The sequence below is a fragment of the Chelonia mydas genome, chromosome 9 (genome assembly GCF_015237465.2).
Source record: "Chelonia mydas isolate rCheMyd1 chromosome 9, rCheMyd1.pri.v2, whole genome shotgun sequence".
Taxonomy (NCBI): Eukaryota; Metazoa; Chordata; order Testudines; family Cheloniidae; genus Chelonia; species Chelonia mydas.
Window position 1 is genome coordinate 98751668 of NC_057855.1, and position 22154 is coordinate 98773821.

Consider the following 22154-nt stretch of genomic DNA (forward strand, 5'->3'; position numbering starts at 1 on the left):
TTAGTAGAAGGACTTTATTTCGGGGAAATTCCTCTTGTGGTCAGATCACATTAATTCTGCTAGTTTTTATGCATGAGATAGTTAGCAGTAGAATCAACAAGCTTGCTGTAAAAAAGCCTCATTCATATGGAAACATATGCAGCAATGTCCAGAGTGAGCTCTGCCTCGACGTGGCAGTATGAAAGGGGACAGTTACTGTATATTTAATTAAATACTAGTTGATTATTAAATAGGTAATAGCTGATAACCCTCAATCAATGTAGTAAATAACTGGTGTTTAATCTGCTCTTGTGGCTGTGCAGTTTTTCCTACTCTCTTTAGCCACTTGCCCCCAGTCCTCCCTGGTGCTTTTCCTTTTGACGCCGTAGCCTCCTTGAGCAATAGGCATGGGATGAGGATGCTATATGCATATTAGGAGCCCTGCGTGCTCAGCTGGGGATCCAGCAGTAAATGCTGGGTATGAAAATGGACATTACATTTTGAAGGCAAGCTGGATGGAAGAACAAACGCAAACCTGGAACGAGATCCGGCTGGTGGGCAAGGAGGAAAGCTGGACCGTGGCTTTGAATGGTTTTTCGACTTCCTCTGAAGCATCAGGGCATGGCCACAGCTGCAGAAGGGACACCGGATGGAATGGGCCAGCGTGCTAAGGAGGTACCGAGAATCTTCTTTCCTAGATGCTTGGCTGGTGAGTTTTGCTCACAGGCTCTGGGTCTAACTGGTTGCCAGATTTGGGATCAGGAAGGAATTTTCCCCAGGTCAGGTGACAGGGACCTTGGGGGTTTTCACCTCCTTCTGCAGCATAGGGTGAGGTTCACCTGCTGGAATCATCTGGGCATCTCAGACCTAATCAATTCCCTGCCATTGCTGGGGCCTCGGGCATGGGTGTCACGTCCATCTCTCCTGTTCTCTGCCAGGGGCACACAACAGCTGAGTCTCCTGAGGACTGAAATGCTTGGGTCTAACTACACTCATTCGGCTCAGCTTGGAGGCATCTGGGGGAAATGTAATGGTCTGTGATATACGGGAGCTCAGGCTTAATGACCTAATGGTCCCTTCTGGCTGATCACTCTCTGAAATGTTTGTACAGCACCTGCCACAGTGGGGCTCTGTTCCTGACCGGGGCTTCTGGTCTCCAGGGAGACGCAGAAATTCATTAACGAGAAGAGGGAGCAGGAGCGCCACAATGTCCATGTTTGTAAGTAGGCGTAGGACTCGCGACAGTGCGTCAGGACTCCCACCGTGCCAAGCACGGCACAAGGACGGCGAAGTTACAATCCCTGCCCTGAGCCCTGCAGCACCTCCGATGGGACTTCTAATGGAGCTGCCAGGGTCCCTTTTCGACCGGGTGTTCTGGTGCGAAACCGGACACCTGGTCACCCTAGTGTTAGGCTGTGTCCTGATCTCCCTTCCTTTTCATATTTAAAACACCAATCAAACCTAACCTGAAAGAGCCGCCAAGACCAGGGTACAGTAAGCAGTGCTCATGATTTTATACCGCTGTTCTTCCTAGCCCCACTCGCTCCTTATCATTTGTCACCCTCACCCGAGTCACTTCTAAAATGTAGGCCCTGGTCTAATGGGACTACTCATTAGAATAGAATTACTCGGGTTCCTAAGTGTTCATATTAGAGAGAGAAGGTGGGGGAGGTTATATCTTTCATTGGACCAGCTTCTGGTGGTGAGAGAGACAAGCTTTCGAGCCACACACCGCTCGTCTTCGGGTCTGGGAAAGGTACTGCCGGCATCAGAGCAAAGTGTTCAGATGGCCAAGCTCTTAGATTGTAAATTCTTTGGGACAGGTTCTGTTTTCTTTGTGTTCTGTGAAGCACTTAACATGCTTTGGGGTGCCATTAAATAATAATAATGATGGAAAGCCTGATGCAATTAAAAAAGAAAAAGTTGACAGCGAATCCATCACAGATTGTACCTGGCAAAAGAGCAATGTTTTGTGAAGGAAATGATGATGCTTTACCGAACTTCCTTCTCTCCCTTTGTTTGAAGGTGACCTCATTGCACGTCAAAGCCAGCACACCCTAGTAAGGATCTCAGACCACTCACGCTTCACAGCAGCGTGCTGAATTCACGGTGCTGCCTGCAGCTTGCTTTGTAGCTAGGATAAATTAGTCCCTCTCTCTGGGCTCGAGTTTAGTTTTACAAATCAGGATTTATGGTGGGTGCCGGAACATCTCTGCTTTTAATAAATGCACTGTTTGTCTGAATAGATTTTGTTAGGTAAATGGAGCGAAAAATCATAATGACTCCAACATAAATTGGAGAGCATTACATCAACAAACCACATTAATTTTAATCAGAGGCTAATTAAGGTGAGCGCTCTGCTGGTGCAGCTCACCGCCCTTCCCCTCACCCCATAACGAGAGTTCACCGGCCCTGCCTGCGCTTTTGAGAGCCAGGCATGAAACCGCCATTGCTGAGTGGAAAGTCAATAGTGCCCCTTTCTCGAAAGGGGAGAGATCTTGCTGCCGGGGAATCCAGTGGGACTTTCCTGTGGGAGCAGGACTGGAACGTAGAGGAACCAGGACTCAATGCTTTATAGAAACAAGCCTGGAGAAGGACACGATGCGCTGGAGTCTCTCATTCATGAGCCTTCATGCCCCAGAGTCCCTGGGTGTGATTTCTCAGGTGCCTTTGTTGGGTCGCCCTCAAAGTTATATAAGTACGATAGAATTATAATTATGTAGTAGTAGAAATAAAGATAGACAAAAGAATATATAGGTATTGTAAAAGGGTATGAACATCAGTTCCAGGCTGTTGAATTTCACTCTGTAACAAATGCAAGGCCAAAGGGCTAATTATTTCAGGCCAGTACGGATAAAGAGTCTGTGCTGGAAAGTGATAAGAACTTTGAGAAAACAATGCTGTTCTTTAAAACAACACCCTGATGCTCTTCCCCCGTGGTGGCCCCTTGTCATGCCTATGTAAATCTTCGTATCCAAAGAGGGAAAAATAGATAGTGGGATAAAACTTGTTAAATGAATCAAGAGTCATAGATTGTGTTAAGTAAAAGAATGAATGATGAGTGCATGGAATTGAAAGCCTGAAGCAGGGAAATAATTGGTTATTAAATGGTGCCAGCCTAATCCTAAGAATTTCAACCTTGGTATCAATGGGCCGAAGAATATGCAAAGAGGAGATAACTGGATGACCCCTCAAAGGGCGAACCGGAATCCACCCAAAACGCATCAAGGAAGAACAAGAAGATAACACCTAGCCATCATGGAGCCATCATGAATGTACCACCTGCTGATTGAGCTGATTGATGGTCATCTCAACTGTAAATTCAGCATGATGAAGCAACTTCCATAGACTTGTATTCAACCAGAGACCTATAAAAATTGGCTCCAGGGACTGTGTTCTTTGAGTCTGGTTCTACGACCACCCTCCAGGAGCACTGGATGCGCATCTGACAACGACTTGGCTCCACTCTTGTATCCAGGCCACCTGGCCAGTGACTTGGCACGAGCAACATCTAGGCTGGTAACTATAACAACCTTTTTGCAGAACCTGTGTGAATGTCTGTGTGCGTGAATGGATTTCTATAGAAATTGCATATAGTAATATTTTGTTGTATTTACAATAAATGTGGCATTTTGCCTTGTCCCTCTTACAAGATCCTGGTGGTATCATTTTTATTAGTGTAACACCTTGACATGTGCAAAAATCACTGGGCGTGGGGCCTTGGGCAGTGTTTGACTGAGTAGCTATTTCAAACAAGCCGCTTACCTGCAAGTGCTGTTGGAGTCACCGTGCTGTGGTAGGGGAAGGAAGTCTCCACGGCCATCCCTGCACTTAGCTGCTGCTACTGCTATTTATCTGATTTACAGTCGTGCTCTGAGGCCCCAGCCCAGACAGGGCTCCACTGAGCATGGTGCAGTCCCTGCCCTGAAAAGCTGGCAATAGAATTCTCTTTCCTGGCTGCGCGGTAGCCTTTGGGGCCTGTGGGAAGATCGACTGTCCACTATGCACTCACATGGGACTCCTCCAGCACATCAGGGATGCATGGGGGGGGAAATAGGTGACTTTTGTGACACTCTTCCAGAAGGAACACGTGCTTGTCTTTCAGAGAGATCAGCCCATCAGCTTCTGGGGTTTTGAAGTCACTTTTTACTTTTTAATTTTTAAAAAAAAAAAAATGTAAACACTGGTGTGGGCAGAGAGACGTGATTCCTAGTTTGTTTAGAGATCAGTTTATCACACCCCAGCTGCTCTTACCTCCAGAGCGGTCGGAAGTTCCTCAGGCATACAACAGAATGGCCAAAGAATGGTACCGTCCTGAGCAGGGCCTAACCAAAACCAAAACACTTTGCCAATCTGTGAATAGCTTGTCAGGCCAATAAGTCTCAGTGAGTTGAACTGCTGGGACTAAAGGGATCAGATGAAAAATGGCTTCCAAGAATCCAAAGTGAGATTCCATTGAGAATGACTTAGTCTGGGATGCGTTTAGATTGTCGACATGAACTATCTACTGTGACTTCAGGGCATGACTTAGTAAAGCCTTTTCTGTACTCTCTGGCCACAGTCTAAATCAGTAGTAATGGTTTCACTGTATTGTCTCTAGCCCCTGGCTTTATCATTTCTGCTCTACGCTCTTTAGCTCAGTGGTGCGTGTACAGAGGAATGACTAACTCGATCTATTCTCTTTTTCTAAATATTCAGTTTTCTAGAGTAGCCGGGTCCCAAAGTGCAGGGACATGACACAGCGAAACACAGAATGGCACCAGAGAGGAGGTTTATATAAGTGCGGTGGCTCTTAGAAAAGGCAGCATAATGCGCTAATGGCAGAATGCACAGACCTCATCTCGGGAGTGTAAGAACCCAGCCCTGACTATGTAAAGACTGGGTTCTGGAGATGCTTAATCTTGGGCAAGGAGGCCGGGGAATGCATAGCCCTCAGTCCAGGGGTGGGTAGTAAGGGAATGACTTACGGTACTGTCGGGACAACTTGGATTCATAGATTCTAAAAACGGAAGGGACCATTGTAATCATTGACCCCCTGTATAACACAGGCCATAACTTCTCCCAAATAATTCCTAGAGCAGATCGCTTAGAAAAAAATCTTTTTAAATCTTGACTTTAAAATGGTCAGTAATGGAGAATTCATCACCCTGGGCTAATTACTCACTGTTAAAAATGCATAACTTGTTTCCAGTCTGAATTTGTCAAGCTTCAATTTCCAGCCAGTGGATCCTGTTAGACCTTCCTCCGCTAGACTGAAGAGCCCGTTATTAAATCTTTGTGCTCTGCATAGGTACTTATAGGCTGTAATCAAGTCATGCTGTAGCTGTCTCTTTGTTAAGTTAAATAGACAGAGCTCTTTGAATCTATCGCTATAAGGCATGTTTTCTAATCTTTTAATTGTTTTTGTGGCTTCTCTGAACCTGCTCCAGTTTATCAACATCCTTGTTGTATTGTGGGCACCAGAACTGGATACACTATTCCAGCAGTGGTCACACCAGTGTCAAATTCAGAGGTGAAATAACCACTCTACTCCTATTTGAGATTCTCCTGTTTGTGCATCCCAGGATCACATTAGCTTTTTTGGCCACAGCATCACACATGAACTCATGTTTAGCACCAAATCTTTTTCAGAGTCACTGCTTCCCAGGAGAGAGTCCCCCCATCCTGTAAGGATGGCAGACATTCTTCACTCCTAGATCTATACATTAACATTGTATTAAAATGCATATTGTTCCTCGTGCCCTATTCACCAAGTGATCTAGAGAGCACTCCGAATCAGCGACCTGTTCTCTTCTTTATTTACCCCTTCCCCAGTGTTGGGGTCATGCTCTTCTACACAACTGCACATGAGCATTTGGAAAAGTGTGGGGGAAAAATGACCAAGGAAATTCTGACATCTTCAAATCAGGATGCCTTTCTGGAAAGTATGCATTAGTCATGCAAATTACTGGGCTCAATCCAGCAGTAACCTGGTGAAATGGAATGGCCTGACATATACAGGAGGTCAGACTTGGTGATCTAGTGGTTCCTTCTGGTGTTAAAATCCACAAATAAAGAAACAGGAAAGACAAATGCTGGGAGAAAGGAAGCATTAGCCTCATGTTACATCAGGGGAGCAGAGAGGGGAAGTGACGTGCCTGGGGCATCTTCCGTGTGCCTCCCACAGACTGCATCACAAGACCATTCTCCTGCTTTCTTTGGACCATATCATTAAAGGAGCATCACAAGTCATGACACGGACAGGACAACTTTAACACTGTTCTGCAGCAAAGAAATAGCCACTGTAGAAGTGATCAATGGAAATGCATCCCTCTTCTCTGCTCTGGGACAGAACTCCTGATTAGATCCGGACAAATGCTGCCAAAACCACTTTCTGGAACATTCTTCTGAATTGTTACATGGCACTGCACTCTAATGATGCAAGGTGGGATTTTTCAAAGCACCTTGGAGTCGGGAATGCCCATGTGAAGTCAGTGCTCAGCTCCTCTTAGGAGCTTGGGGGAAATCTCACCCACTGTTCCAGAAGAGGAGCGTGCAAGCTCACGTTGTCCCTCAATGGCTTAAGCTCTACGTACAGGGTGAGGATAAGACGTAACCCACTCCCCAGTGATCACATTGCACTACTCTTACTGTCTCATCAGTGAGGGCTTTATCACAACGGCTCCCCTGGTACATTACACTCTGTAGTTACACTTCCCTGTATTGGAATTCCCGCCATGACTACAAGTTGTCCTGCATGACATAAATACTTCCCTTGTCTTTAGATTTTGTTAAATTCATGCTCCCATTTAATGCTTCTTATAAAATAACTAGTCCTGTTTTCACAGTCACACATTCCCCAGTCTTCATATTTTATTAAAATTATAGCCTCTAGTTGTTGTTTCACATAACATGATTGCTTTTCGCTGATTTTCTGTTAGACAGTAAATCTTCTGGGTCTCTTAAATGGCTAGCTGTTAGGTGTGTGTGCGGGCATGTATGTTACTGATTTCCATAAATGAACATTAGCATATATCTAGGGTTGACTTAAAAAAACATCGTGGCTTTTCGCTCAAAATTGAATTTTAAACATGCTTGAAAAGCCACTTTCCTCAAACAAAAATTCCCCCCGCCCCAGCTCTCAGCATACATTTAGAGCGTTACATTGTCATTTTCCCCTCAGCACAAAAGGTTTGGGATTGTCAGGCTTCTCTGCTCTCTGAGTTATTTCTCCTCTTCGGGACTGAGACTGATTCTTCTTAATCTCCCGTCTTCTTGACCTGTCACCAAGAGCAGCTGCAGCTTTTGTTAATGGAGCCTTTATAGCAGAGGCCTTTTAGACATCATCTGGAACGGACGAGATGTAACTTCTTTTCTCCCACCCTTTGCCGGTCTTGTCTGTTGAGATGCGCTCTTCAGGGAAGTGACTGTTTCTATGTGCTTGTACGGCTCCTAGCACAATGGGGTCCAAATATTGGTTGGAACCTCCAGGTGCTACTGTGAAACAAATAATCATCTCAGTGGGGTGCTGAGCTGGGCTGGTGACGTTAGGCAAATACTTAATAACAGTCACATATTTTGAGCATTCTTAAATTGCTGTCTTAGAGCAGCTTAAAGAAGGGTTATATTGCTGGCTTAGCTTTTGAATTCGTCCTGGGACATATGCTTTCCTGCCAAGGCTCACCCTTCTGACCTGGAGTAAAAGTGGGTACACATGGCACTGTTTCCAAGCAGTAGAATTTGGAAGGTCTAGCTCTAGATCTAAACTTAAAAATGTCTTTTGCCATCGCTTTGATTACATTTTTCTGGTCACTGTTCTAAAGAGATATGAAAGGTGCTTATGTTTTCTTTATCACGGGTCTGCTCCAGTGAGGAGGGTGATTACTGCCAGAGAGGCGGAGGGACACGGGCATTATCAGGCTCCATTGGATACATGGAAGACTTCAGATAATTTGTCATTAATGTCTCCATCTCTTCATAGGCTCAGATAGTGATCATTTCAAGACAGACAATGCTCCCATCTACAAGCACTCTCCAAGTTTTACATGGGCTGGATGCTACCTGTTATCAACACAAGGCAGCTGTTTCTTTGAACATAAAAGACTCGCTGTCTTCAGTGTTGCAAAGGATTTTTGTAATCAGCACAGATTTATGACCGGGATACGTCCGAACATTTCTAATCTCTCGTGCAGGAGTGATATCCTCCCTAACATGGTCAGAGCAGAAAGATTAGCTTGTTGTTTTGATACTTGGTGCTATAGGAAACAATAGTGCAAAGAATTAATTGCTCCTAGCAAGTGGCGCAATAAACGTGGCTCATCCCCTGAATCTGTAATGCCTTCCATATTGCTGAACCGCATGGCGGGTAGGTAACAGAGACCATGTTTTTCACTGAGCTCATTTAGAAAGAAATTTACTGTTATGTTCACTGCTATCGTATGGAGCTGATAGCGTACCCCAGAATAGAGTTAGCAATGATTACATGGAAGAAAACACCCCTAGGTTTCCGTGACTGAAGAAGGGAGAACATGGCTTTATACTGTGAAAGGAGTAAGTCCTTAACATCTAATGTGTGTGGTGGAAGCGGTCTGGTCTCAGACTACATTGGCTACTCTGTTTTAATGATCAGTTAGGCTGATGAATAATACCTGCTCCTTGAAGGTTTATGACTGGAAAAGGCTGACGTTATGTCATGAAAAAAGTGGCATTTTTAAACAAACAGCCCCTCTAGATACGTCAAAGGTGCCAAATGGTCAGTTTCGAATTAGGACGTTTCCTCTATTAGAAGTTTAGGATTTGGTTGCAAACTACATGTTAAACCCACTGGAAACAATAGTAATTTCCAGGTAGCCTGCTGCAGTAAAATGACTGCATTTACTCATGGTAACATGGTAAAGCCTTGATCCTGCCAGGTGCGGAGCACTCTGTTCCCAGTGCAATGAAGCTCTCCGCACATGGTTTACTTTTAAGCTGTATAAGCGTGTAAAGTCACTGGAACTACTCAGTTTAGCACTTGTGTCACCACTTGGTTGGTTCAGGGCCCAAGTGCTCCGCACCTGGCCCTGGGTGACGTTGTTCAGCAAAAAAATGCAGATTCAGTGACTCTGACACGATTTATAAACTCGTGTCACTTTCTCTGAATTGTTCATGTCAGGGAAAAATCCCCCCAAAAGTCAACATTTTGGTTTTTCAATTTGAAATGACTCTTCGTTGAGAAATGACCTTCAGTTGTATTTATTTTTTTAAATGCTCAAAATCAAACATTTTTGTTCAACCCAAAACATCTTTTTCCAACTTTTTGATTTGCTGAAAATTTGAAAAAAATTATGTTCAGGTCAACATGAAACTATCCCCCCCCCACCCCAGAATGACCAGGGAACTGAAAAATCACTGTGAATGCATGGGCCTCTCCGTACTGGGAATGTGGCCCTGTGTCTGTGGTGTGTTCAGTTCCCTTGCTTTTGTCTGTGTGATTTGTACATACACCTGATAATCAGCATTAAAAGGAATATTGTCGATCAAAAGGCATTTGGATTAGCTAGCCAGCTATGCCCCAAATAAACCCATAGCACAGATGGATGGCTCACCACAGAGACAATTAAGGCACATGCTAGGCAATACATGCACTTACAGGACTCCTTGCCGAATACTAGATCTCTCATTGCCTGGCTGCAGTGGTCCCTCGCCCTCGAGTGAGGAGGGAGGCCACGCTGCCTCACCATGGCAGGCAACAATAGTCAGGCTGGGGCCACTCTGCGGGGGGCAGAGCAACAAGCAGCCTCAAATTAACAGTCTGTGGGAAGCTCTGGCCCTCTGGGTGAGCAGAGCAGTCTGGAGTGTTTAGCCCTGAGCCTCCTGGCTGGTGCAGACAGCGATTTAACAGTCTGTGGCAAGGCCTTCTGGGGAGTAGGCAGCCAGCCCACATGTGTGGGGGAGTGGCGGCAGGTAGGGAAAGGGGGTCCCAGGCCCACCCTACTCCACCGGGTCCCAGCCCAGGGTCCAACAGTGATGGGTGGGCCTGCCTCTGGGTCAGCAGGGAACCCACTGGAACACGCTGCCTCACTTCCCGACAGCACAACCAGATCAAGGACTGGTTCCCCGTGGCTACTTCTTACCCCACTCAGGCGGCATTGCTCCATTGACACCAAGCTCAGTTTGGCTGCTTCAGAGTCAGGCAGCGTCCGCTCTGCTGCCTTCTCGTGGCCTTCCACCTCCTTGGTCAGCAGGACGCTGCTCTGCTCGGGGCTGGTCCAGTATCCTGCAGAGGGCTCCGCTCCCTGGAAGAGACGTCCGCTCCGTCCCTTGGTCCAGCACCAACTGAGCTCCAGGGCTCTCCTTTTACACTTCTTGTTCTGCCCTGGTACTTCGGTGAGGAGGGGTGGGGCAGGTTTGGCTCCAGACACTGGGAGAATGGCGTGGTTCCTCACTCTCGAGCCCGGAGGGGGGCCACTCCGCCTCCCTACGCTGACTCATGATCGGCCCAGGGGAAGTTGGGCAAATACTCCCAGGTTTAGAAACAATTTAGGGATGAAATCCTGACCCCACTGAAATCATAAGAGTTTTGCCATTGACTTCAGTGAGTACAGGATTCACACCTCCTCCAGTACCTGTTTTTCCTTACCTTGTAAATTTAAAATGGTCATTGGACTCCCCCTCCCTCCCCCCAAGTTTAACCTTATTTGTCCCGAGTTTGCTAGTAATAGACTCTTTATGAGTGTGACACCGTAAGGGAGTTTCTATTAGATTAAAGCAGCAGTGTATCTTCTCGATGCTTTTTACAATGGGCTATTTTGTTCTGAGAGAACAACACGGTTTCTCTCCCGCAGTGAGATTTATCACAAATGTCCAATCTCAAGTACTGATGAACAGAAAATGTGCATTTGAGAAGTTTTTCGCCCAATAAAATAAATTTTAAAAAAAGTAATAGAGTGATTAACAAAACTGCAACAATTTATGGATAAATCCAAACCTGTCAAATATGGGATTTCTCTATAAACAGACTAATGAAATCTGGCTTAGTCTGAGTACAGATTCATGATCATCGTGACAACAAATCACTTTTTATAAGATTGTGCAGCTGAAAACCAAGTCTTTTGCTAGAAGGCTGATATGACCAAATACCAGGGAGAAATAATTGAACCAAGTATTTAAGAGCACGCTGCTCTCTCGTGGTAGTGCACAATAATTACCTTCAGTGGGGCAGACCTGTCAATACCTGCATACATATTTTGTTTATATTGCCTGGCATTTATCTAATTTTATATGTGCCTCTTTAAAGTGCATTTGTTGGTTCTTTGTACTGTAGTTGGGAACAATAAAAATAGTCTTTATTAGCAGTTTTTATTGATTCTTGCATCAGGCAGTAACCAGGTTGATGGCATGGCATATTCGTCAGCCATTACTATCAATGAGAAGCCAATAAAAGCTTTTACATGAAGAGTTATGGACTAATATTAGAAAAGGAGATGCATTGGGGACAACTAACATAAAGGGATGGTTAACACTTCTTTTCTGAACACACAGAATTGGCTTTTTCTGAATACTAGATCCAAAGACCACAACCACTAGGATGTTTCAGAACCAGACCTGGAGTCATGCTTTTGCCTGGTTTTCCCCTCTTCCCTAATGGGCTAACCCAGACCCCTAGCTCCAATCATCCCTGAACTTTAAAAAAAAAAAAAAAAGTTGGTCTGAGCCCATCTTTAGGTAGACTATGCTGCTATTATGCATTTCTTCTTCTTAAATGTGTTTGTGGGTCACACCACTGGTCTTCTGATCGCTTAGGGCATTTCAGTGTGAACGATTTCCTCAGTCATTTACTAATATAGTAAGCTTAGAGAATCCATACATGTTGCAAATGTTCTTGTTTGGGCAAAGGCTAAGAAGGTTATTTCTGATTTCAGCTAATCCTTAATAGTTTTTTTTGCCTTGTTTCATTCTCTAACAGTTGGTAAGAAACTGGGTTATTATTGTTTTAGGCTCATGTTAGAAACTATCAGTTCCATTACTAATTATGTTTAAAGCAAGACTGTTTTTTTAAACCACTTTGAAGTTTTTATAACCATGTCTTAGAGTGAGAATAATAATAGCCTAATATTTCCCCTTACTTTGAAGTTATTAAAACCACATCTAATTATGAAATGATTAAGACTATGAGTCACCATTTTGCCTCCCTTCACAATGTATCTTTCAAGCAATATAAATATGTAGAAAATATGTAAATTATAAAGTTAGACATTTGGTGTAGTCTGACCTTTGTGAAGAACTATAGGTTGCTTTTCAATGAGTGATCCAGTCATGTGAAACATCCGAACCAAATGCTGTGCAATGTAGAGAGAAAAGGTCTGTCGCTTACAAGGAAAAATCAGTGACGAAAGGGCCTCAGTTTAATTGTTTTTATATTAAACTTTTCCTTTCCATGTTATTAGTCATTAATTTATATTTTGTAGGCTTAATAGATATGCTGGTTTTAAAATATGCTTCCAAGGACCGACCAAAGTCAATAATTTCATTTTTATTTTCATAATGATTCTTCAGTTATTAAAAGTCATATCAGTTAATGACTACTCAGAACGATAGATAATGTAATAGATTTAATGGAGACTTGATTTTAAAATGCTTGCTTTGAATGACAGTTGTTCATCCTTACCATAATAACATTGATAAATAAACAATAGATGGATTATGTGAAATTAAACATAACTCTAATCTGCTTTATATAATATAAACTACTTTAGTATAATCCTAAAAATGTCTGAGTGTTATAGACCAGGAGCAAATGAAGACCAGTTTGGAGTTTTGTTTCCATCTATTAGAGCTCAGTCTGTGTTCCAGCTAGAGTAGGCGCCACTGTGCAAGGTGAAGTCAAGTCTTCAGTGCCTGATGGTAACTGGAGGGGAGAATATACTTGTTCTTGCCATCTGGTAATGGCCCCTTACTGCACTAAGGTAGCCCGTAAGAATCTGGATTAACAGACAGCTGTCAGCTTGAGTTGGACTTTAGAGTGCAGCCGAAGCTCTTTGTAATGACCACGAAGGAAACTGCTGGGCAAAACTTTTGTAGGAATCCTCGACGTTCCAACCCGCTTGCTGAGGCAGCCCCATGAGATGGGCTGTTAAATCCCTGCTGGGGGAGGGGGAGGGCTAGGACCCAGGAGTCGGGTGCTTATGGCAGGAGACACCACTCAATAAGCCAGTCACATATGCCGCACCAGCTTGAGTTTCCGTACTGGTTTAAGACACACCCTATGTACAGCACGCTGCAGTGACTGAGTCTTGACGTAGCAGCGATGTGGATCACAGCAGCACCCAAAAGGAAGGACCACAGTTTCTAAACCAGGCAAAGATGAGAAAGGCCATCCCGGATAGTACCACTGTATTATAATCCAGTAGCATCTGGGGATCCAGCAAAGCCCTGGACTGCAGACTCGATTAACAAACGGTGGGAATTCAGCCCCAGCCAGGCTGTGGCTACGCTAGGGAGGGTTGATCGGTATTCCTGTCCCAGCGCACTCTACCAGCTGTCGCCTTTCTGAGGATGAGAGTGACTCCACCACAAAGCGCCCCGCGTGTGGAGGGCTCAGCTGAACTGGCTGGCAGACCAGCGCTCTGAACTGGTCCAAGAGAACCATCCTCCAGGAGCGGCACAAAGGTTAGCACTGGCCGTCCTGCTAGGGGCTTCTGCCGGCTCAGCTCGGTCAGCCACACATCACACCCCTTCGGCTGCCTGACCCTGCCCTGGTGGCAGGAGTCTGTGGTGTAGACCTGGCCCAAGGATGACCGATGTAAACCAGGCCATATTTTCTGATGGCTGCCCCCAGTCTAGCAGCTTGGTGTCACCCGAGTCTTGTGGGGAACCAGCTTCAGCCAGCACACCCGATCTCCCCTCGGGGTGGGGTATACGAACCTGCACTAGCTCTGCCCGCTGCTCCGGTGAACCATGCTGGGCTCGGAGGAGGAGTATTAATAGAGAGAAGCCCAGCTCAGCGAGCGCCGGAGCGGAGGGTGGACAGACCTCTCTTGCCAGCTCCCCGAGAGCCAAGCTGCCTGAGGTTGCCTGGGGACATGGAGCAGTCGGGTGGATGGCTGAAGGACCCTTGTGTGATAACAGGGCTGGTGTCGCTCTTTATTTCTGGTCGCTTTGTTTTCTTTCCTCTGTTCCGGTGGGAACTGGGATGTGGGGCGTGACCCTAGGGCAGACCCCTGCCAACAGTGTGAGTCCCCTGAGGAGAAGGCTGGGTTACAAGACTAAGGGGACCACCAGTGCGTCTATATGGCAGGTCAACAAGGCTATGGAGAGTGAGAACCCCGCAATGCTGCATCCAGCCACAAGACAGCAAATTGAGATATCTTGTCACACACCCTGTATTAGACCAGGGGTTTGACTGCATTGGCTGTGTCAGATAAGAGTGTGTGTGCGTGGGGGGGTGTCATCAGCCCGATGAGAGTGCAGCAGACTGGCTAAGTGTCATGTCTCCATTTTCTGGCAAGTCCAGAGAAAGTGGATCAGAGTCCAGGGTGGGTCTCTGTCGTTGGCATTTCCTGGCTTAGGGTCCAGGGATGATGCAGGGGGCGAGGGAAGTGTTTGACTTCTGTTGGGAGGAAAATATCATGTTAATTACAATAGTTAAATGCCATCTCGATACTGAGGTGATGATGCCCTATAGATAAATTATCCTTCTTTACGGGAGTTAGGCATAAAACCCAGCTCTCATACTGAACTTCTGACCTCTAGAGTTTTTCCAATCTAGTTGCTGATGCCTCTCTCTCTCGCTCTGTATCTGTGGGTGGCTTCTGGCTGCCAGCACACAGTTGTATGCGGTGTATGTGTAGTACAGAGCATATGCCAGATTTATTTATTATACGATTCTTCAAGATGCAGTGTCCTTTTTTTGTTCTTTCTTTTCTTTTTGATGGTCACCTTTTTTTTTTTTTTGGAAAATCTTCAAACTCTAATAGGTCAATTTTGAAGCTTAAATGCTGTTTCAATATTTGCCTTTTCAAAAATCTCTTAATTTCTGGGGAAGGCAAATCCTCCAACCAAGGGAAAACACCCCATTTTCCCCTCTGTTAGGTAGTTTTCCTGTTCAGTAAAACAGGGATGATCATACACTACTTTCATAGCAAGTGTATTTTTTCTGTTTTTTCTGATCCCCTTGTTATGAATTCTGTTCAGAGCCATGTTGCTTCTGCACAGAATCATCAAGATCAAGAAAAGAGCTGTTTTCAGCCGCCAGACAGGAATGATAAACAAGTCTCATCAGTTGCTTTTCAGGGTCATGGGTTAATAGGATCATAAATCTAGGAGTAATTTCTCAGAAAGCCACAGCCTTCAGTTTAATATGTCAGCTTTATGGTGAATCTACTGCCTGTCTGAGAAACAGAGTTGTAGGTAATTTGTGAATTGTGCAGAAATGTTAGGTCATGCATAATCGCATGTATTAAACTTGTGTATGTCTTTTTTGCATAATTACTAAAGCATATGATCCAAGTTATTCTCAGATACAGCTCTGTTTTGGCTGATTGACATTGCTTCAATGGCACTGCCAAGAACTATATTGGGTAATGTCTTCTGATAGATTTAGTGCACGATATCTCAGCATGGTAGTAGGATCCTTACATTTATGACAAAAAGATGGAGGCAATCATAAAGAGTAATATCTGTTGGAAACTAAGGTTGTGATTCCAACACTGGCATTTACTCAGTGTTATACACATGTAAGTGTCATCATCTGTGCCAGTTACATAACGGCTGACACTGAATGATTGATTTTCTGACAGCCATTAGGCTGTGTCCTCTAATTCTATGTGTAAACTACATAATTTTATTGAAATTAAATACTGTTGGCTGGACAACCAGTAGCAGTATGCACTCCTAGACTGAATAGTATTAAAATCTTTCATATCCATTTCTGACACTTTCTTACTGAAAAACAGTTTTATTGGGTTTTTGTTCGTTTACTTTGACTTGACTTTACAATATTTAGCTACATTAAAAATAGAAGTAAACCTCATTTAACATCTTGCTATACAATTTATTGTTCCATATAGAAAAGCCAAAATTGTTTATTTAATGCAAATATTACGGCTGATAAAAGGACTTACTAATTAGTAATGAGTGAACGTTGGCATTTTTCAGTTTTCACACTGTCACACAGGCCAGCTGGCGAAGGGGTCACTGTTCTGTATCAGCAACGCTTCTCTGGCTTGACAAAGCTACTACACCTAACCTGCCACTTTCATGGTATTTATCCATAAATCGTGCCTTGCAAGGTATCAGATGAAAGCTGGTGTCATGCTGGTCATAAATATCATTGTAAAATGCATGTGCTGATGGTGTGTAAAATTTGTGTATATACAGAAAATATATCTTGAGAGTCTGTATCAAGTTCTGAGGCACCAGCATAGACCAGCTTTCTCTCAGAGAAGGTATGTGTATTCACCCGTCCCAGTCTCTGACGTAAATTAAGTAGCGTAAAGCCAACACAATGGAAGCCCTATTTACATGTGGACCCAGCCCTCCAGGAAGGGAACCAGAGTGTCACCCTGTCTTTGTGGACAAAACAATGCGTTTTGGAAAATATAAGGAGGAACCAAAAGATGTTGTAGCAGCCATGACTGGGGAAGTAAAAAGGATGATGATTTTCATATTCGTGAAAGTTGGATCCTGGCCACTGGGGCTAGTGACTCTGGGGAGGACGAGGTTGCTTTGGGTGAGATGCTCCCAAAGATTTTACCTGTTAAAGTTAAATTTAGACTCTAAGAAGCACATGAGAGCTTTTTGTTTTATTTGTAACCTGTTATTAGCCTTGCTCACTATCTCATAAATCTTAACCTTTGTTAATAAACGTACATTTGTTTTTGCTGTAAATAGATTGCAGTGCTGGAGTGCTATACTGCACCTTACCCTGCGCTGTACAGTCAAGCTGTGTGACACTGTTCCTTTGGGGACAGCTCCCCTGCTAATTACTCTGAGTCCACTGACAGGGGCTGGGTACTACAGGGGGACCCTTCTGAGGAGTTCAGGAATTGGGCTACACCATGAGTCAGCCTGCAAGGCAAAGTGGGGGATGGCAGAGCTCTGCAGATAGTGGCTGAAGGGCTGGCAGGGCCAGGGAGCTGGCAGCCAACGCCCGCAGGAAAGACTTCCTCTAGCTGGAGGCAGGGGGGTTACAAAGTGACTTACAATCCTGGGCACCCCAAGTCAGCGTTACGTGCACGCACACCCCAGTGATGATTTCTGCAGATGCACTCATCAATATCGGAGGAATAGTTTGTGAACCGATTTCAGCATATGGATTATTTGTAAACTGTTCATCTCAGCTGTTCTCACTTCATTATTTGTGATGTGTAATTTATCCCCTAATGAGGTTGTTTCTACTCCCTGATTGGATTTATGAAACTTTGAAACAGGAGAATAAGTAGTGTGTGTGGATGGAATGAATAACATGGATGAATAACATACTCTCTGTTATAACTTTTCAGATGAATAATCATTTCTGTTCACAGAGTCCATCTCCCATGATGCATCACATCAGTTCAGCCAGAAGGGAGTCCAAAGTGCATCATGAGAGATGGAGCCTGGCCCGTAGAGGAGAATGGGGGCCTGAGGCACCCAAACTTCATCTCCTCTGAGGCACTGTGCTGAACATAGATGAATGCCTCACTGATCTGAAATAAAACATTTCCATTTGGGTTGACAAACTGAAATGTTTCTATTCAGAACAACCCAACCCCAAACAAAATCTGTAGTTTCAATTTTCCTGATTGAAATTTTTCAGGGAAAGCTAATTTTCCTTTGGAAAATTGTTGGAAGGAAAATTCGCAACATCCACAGCTAGTGACAAGGGAAAGCGAAGCAGCAAAACTGATTCAAAATGATTAGCCAGTAACAGAGAGATTCAGTGACAATGTGTAATTACTAGACTAATGCGTCTGATGAAGTGGGTTCTAGCCCATGAAAGCTTATGCCCAAATACATTTGTTAGTCTCTAAGGTGCCACAAGGAATCCTTGTTTTAACCTGTAACAACATTTCAAAGGAGCACACAAGCATGCTTATGGTCTGTTAGTTCACATTCCCTTTTGTTGTTGATTTAATGTCATGCATTTAAAAACATCAAACCAGCATGATGGATTTCTTTGGGAATGTATCCCTGGCCTGCTTTTCTTATTTAAAATAAGGAGGGAGGGAAAGACCTGGACACCTCTGCTTTTAACTACCCATTATGGTTTGTGGAGGGAGGACATTCCTTCACTCCATACACCTTATTAGCAAGCTGAGGAGCCTGCTTAGACAATGTCTTTGTAGATACACCCCTCTTCCATCCACCTCCTCTCCCTTTGATGCTCTGCACTCACCCTGAGTGAGGGCTGCGTTAACAAGCAGCTGAGAAATATTTCCACCAAGTTAGAGGACTGTGCCCGGTGTTCCACTGTACCAGGGTCAATGCAAAGCTTCTGACCACACTTCCACTGGAGAGCTCACCACAAACAGGCTAGAGGGTCAAGGACAAAATGTAAGCTTGCTTATCGTGTGTGTGGCTGTAGATATGTATTTAGACACAGGTGTGTTAGTATAAAACATGACTTCATTATGTACATAGAAAATGTTTCCATGAGGCGTCTGAGAATAGTGGAGCAATCTGGTCTAAACGAGCACATGTACGGAAAACAAACGGAGGCTCACAGAGCCCTGCAGGTCTTTCTCCTTGAAAAACTCCCTGTTGTCTTATCACTACAAATGGAAAGGCATAAAGCAAAAAAGAAAAGAAAAAAAGAAAAAAAACCCTGCTGCTTGCAGTTTTCTCCAGACAGCTAAGTTCATATCTCAGCCTGACAAGAAGACTAGCACTGCAGATGTGAAAATAATTCTATTTATTTATTTAAGTATATTTTTTCTCCTCCCTTGGAGATGTGTTCCTCCATCATCATTGTAACCTGTGAATTCAACTCTTGTAGCTTTTTTAGCAATAGTTGCTTGTGTTTACGTACAGCAACAAACAACAACAAATCGTTGGTTCCTTCATTTTAAGGGACTCTGGTTTTAATCCTTATACATATTGTGTAAGGAGCTGTCCGGTGCCATAGTCTCCTCACGTGTGCTTCTCAGTTCCACTAAGTATCCGATTCGACAGTGGGAATGCTGGCAAAGGGCCCGGGGCATCCTAGATAAAGGCCCAGGCCTGTTCCACCTCCTCTGTATTCCTGTCCTTTCTGTACATTCTTTTTTCCATTTATTCTCTCCCTAGTTGATCTCCCTTAATCTGAAGCTCTAACTTTAAAGCCCATACTGTAATTTAAGGCACAACCTCTACTACTTCTAACTTGGCATCATAGCTATTCTGCAAATCCTTCAAAGTCTCCCAGTTCAGTTACCCATAAATCTCAATTCCTTTCTCTTCTTGCTTATCCCTATGGCCATATAAAGGACCCAGATCTGCTTGCCTTAATCGCCCCTGTTGTCCCATTGACGTCAATGGAACTGCTTGAATAAGGCGAGTAGGATTTGATCCCAGATCTTGACCTGTTTAGCCCTCCTTCCCTTTACCTTCCCAGGCATGTTTTGTTGGAGTCACAGTGTTCTGACCATCTCCTGTGTGGATAACTTTCTATTTCCGCTATTACCTTCATACTGGTTCTTCATATACTGTTTGACACCTTGATTCTTCCGTCTTTACCTTGCTCTACTAAACTGAGCCGTGCTCCACCATCTGCTACCTGACCATTCCCTTGAAAGTGAGGTTCTTTCGCACATGCGTGACGGATGCATTCGTCCTCTTCCTCCTCTTATGCAGCCACCCAGCTCCTACATCTATCCCAACAACACTTGCCTGCTCTTGTGTCACCTTCATCCTTCTCATTCTTGAACGTTGACGTTTCGCTCAGATGGAAGCCAAAATACTTATTTACCCCCTAAGTAGTCCATGGCTCTGGCTGAGGATCTGAGCTGGGTTTTGGCTCAGTCAGTGGTTGAAGGATAGTTATTTCCCTTGTAATCTCTCTGGGGAGAGGATGAGAGAGAATGAACTGACTCCATGTGACAGGTCTTAGTGGAAGGATCTCAGAGACCATGATAATGAGGTGGTATTGGAACCTGTATCGATAGAACAAAATTCCCCTCTGCTTGGCATGGGTCACAGCAACTCCAACGGAGTTTAAATAAACCAAACTTTAGTCACTACAGAAAAACAGAGACCCAAAGTAAACTAAAGTAATTTGCCAAGATTGGTTAAGCACCATGGAGGTCCCTCACCACTTGCTGGTTGGAAGACAGCAGGTAAAGCTTAAGCAGAAAATCCCGGAGTCAGCCATTTCCCTGATTGTCCATTTTGCTTGTCTACCTAACTCCCAGCTCAGATATTTGCTTGTTATCTGTTACATTCTCCTTTTGTTAATGCCAGTCAGACCCCTTTCTTTCTTATTAGGTGCCTCCTAGGCTATCTCAAATTGACCTTTGAATAAAGCAACACCCTCTTTCCAAATTGGAGGGTAACTGTATTTCTCTTCCAATCCCCCTCTCATATGGTTGTATCATAATTCAATAATTCTTTGTATATCTCTTCCTTGACACTGCCCTGGCATTTTCAATAATGATTGTTCATTAGCACAGTTGGACTAGTTTTTTATGCTGTAATAAAAAGCCCATTACATAGTTAACAAATGACTTCTGTGCAGACACTGTATCAACTTTAACCAGGCTGTGCGTGTGTTTAAAAAAAACAAAAAACCCCCACAAAACCAAAAGTATCTCAAATACATAAATATGGAGAAATCCTGTCTCTCCAGTAAATATAATTCTTTGCTGGCAGTAACTCAGCCCTTTGCATCTTGGCACATAAATAATTCATAAAGAAGTAGGAACCTTTCACCTCTGCAGTTTTCTGATCCCACTGAATAATATTGGTATCATGATGGAATATCTGCAGAACAAAACCACTCTTGGCCAAATCCTGCAATTATGTTTCATACCGTGCTCCTGCTCGGTGAAGATATATTAAACCCATGATGGACATTCCCTGGCATTTCTGCTTAATCTGTACTGTCAATGTCTTATTAGTTCTATACAATGCTGTGTCCGGTGTTTCAGAAGGATAGTGTTAGAAGCCTGTAACTTCTAAAAGTCTCAGGAAAGTAAGTGTAACGGCAGCTATTTTCAAGATTTCCCTGGATGCTCAAATGGCAAAGCAAAAGAACTGAGGAACAAACCATTCTTTAAACTGGGAAAATGACAACCTCAGAACCCATACATACTTAATCAGCTGTCAGTCCACAGACTTTTTCCCCTACAGCTGTGCCATTTATCAAGCTAATGAGGTCATAATAGGTAATGGATTATTGTGGATGGCAAATCTTCCTGTACCTTACTTGGCCACAACACGATCCAAACGGGAATTAAGCACCTTGTACCAAATTAATGTCAATGCCTACGTAGTCTGTCATTTTCAGAATCTGATTAGCATCTTCTGTATCTTTCTTAAGTGGCTTTACATGAAAATATACTCTGGGTATGTGTGTGTGTATGCACCTTGTATCTGTAGTATATGCTGGGTATTGCCTTGTTTCATTTAATGATTTTATGTTTATTAGATTAAATGTAAATGAACTGGCTAAAACTATTCTATTGTGATAATTTATTATTTTCCCTCTATCAAAAAATGAAACTATTGGGGTTGGGAGAATATTGGGGAGAAAACGTTCCACGCACATTCATTAAAATTCAAAAATCTGCTCTGACTTGACAGTGTTAATGGACCTTTTTGAATTCACTTTCAATCAGCATTTGTGTGTTTGGGCTCTGCTACCCTGAATACTCACACATGCTAAGCCTAACTGTTTACCAAAAATGACTTTGGAATTGTGTATTTCTTTGTAAAATTGAGTTGTTGAGTTACATAAGACATCCAGAGAACAGAAATAATACCCCGTGACTTCTGTAACATCCAAAGCACAACATGAAAACATTTGTAGTTCACCATATGGGGACGCTCAGAATACCAAGAAATATTTTACAAAATTTGTTGCTGGGCAATTTAGGGATTTGTAAACAGGAAACATATTAGACAGTAAAAACAGAGAAAATTGTCAAATAATTTCCTCTTGTTGCAAGTTATTTTTCTCAGCTCTTAAAAATACCACTGCCACCAAAGTGCTGAGATATTACCTTGAACAATAGCATTAGGAGGATCATTGTGTCATT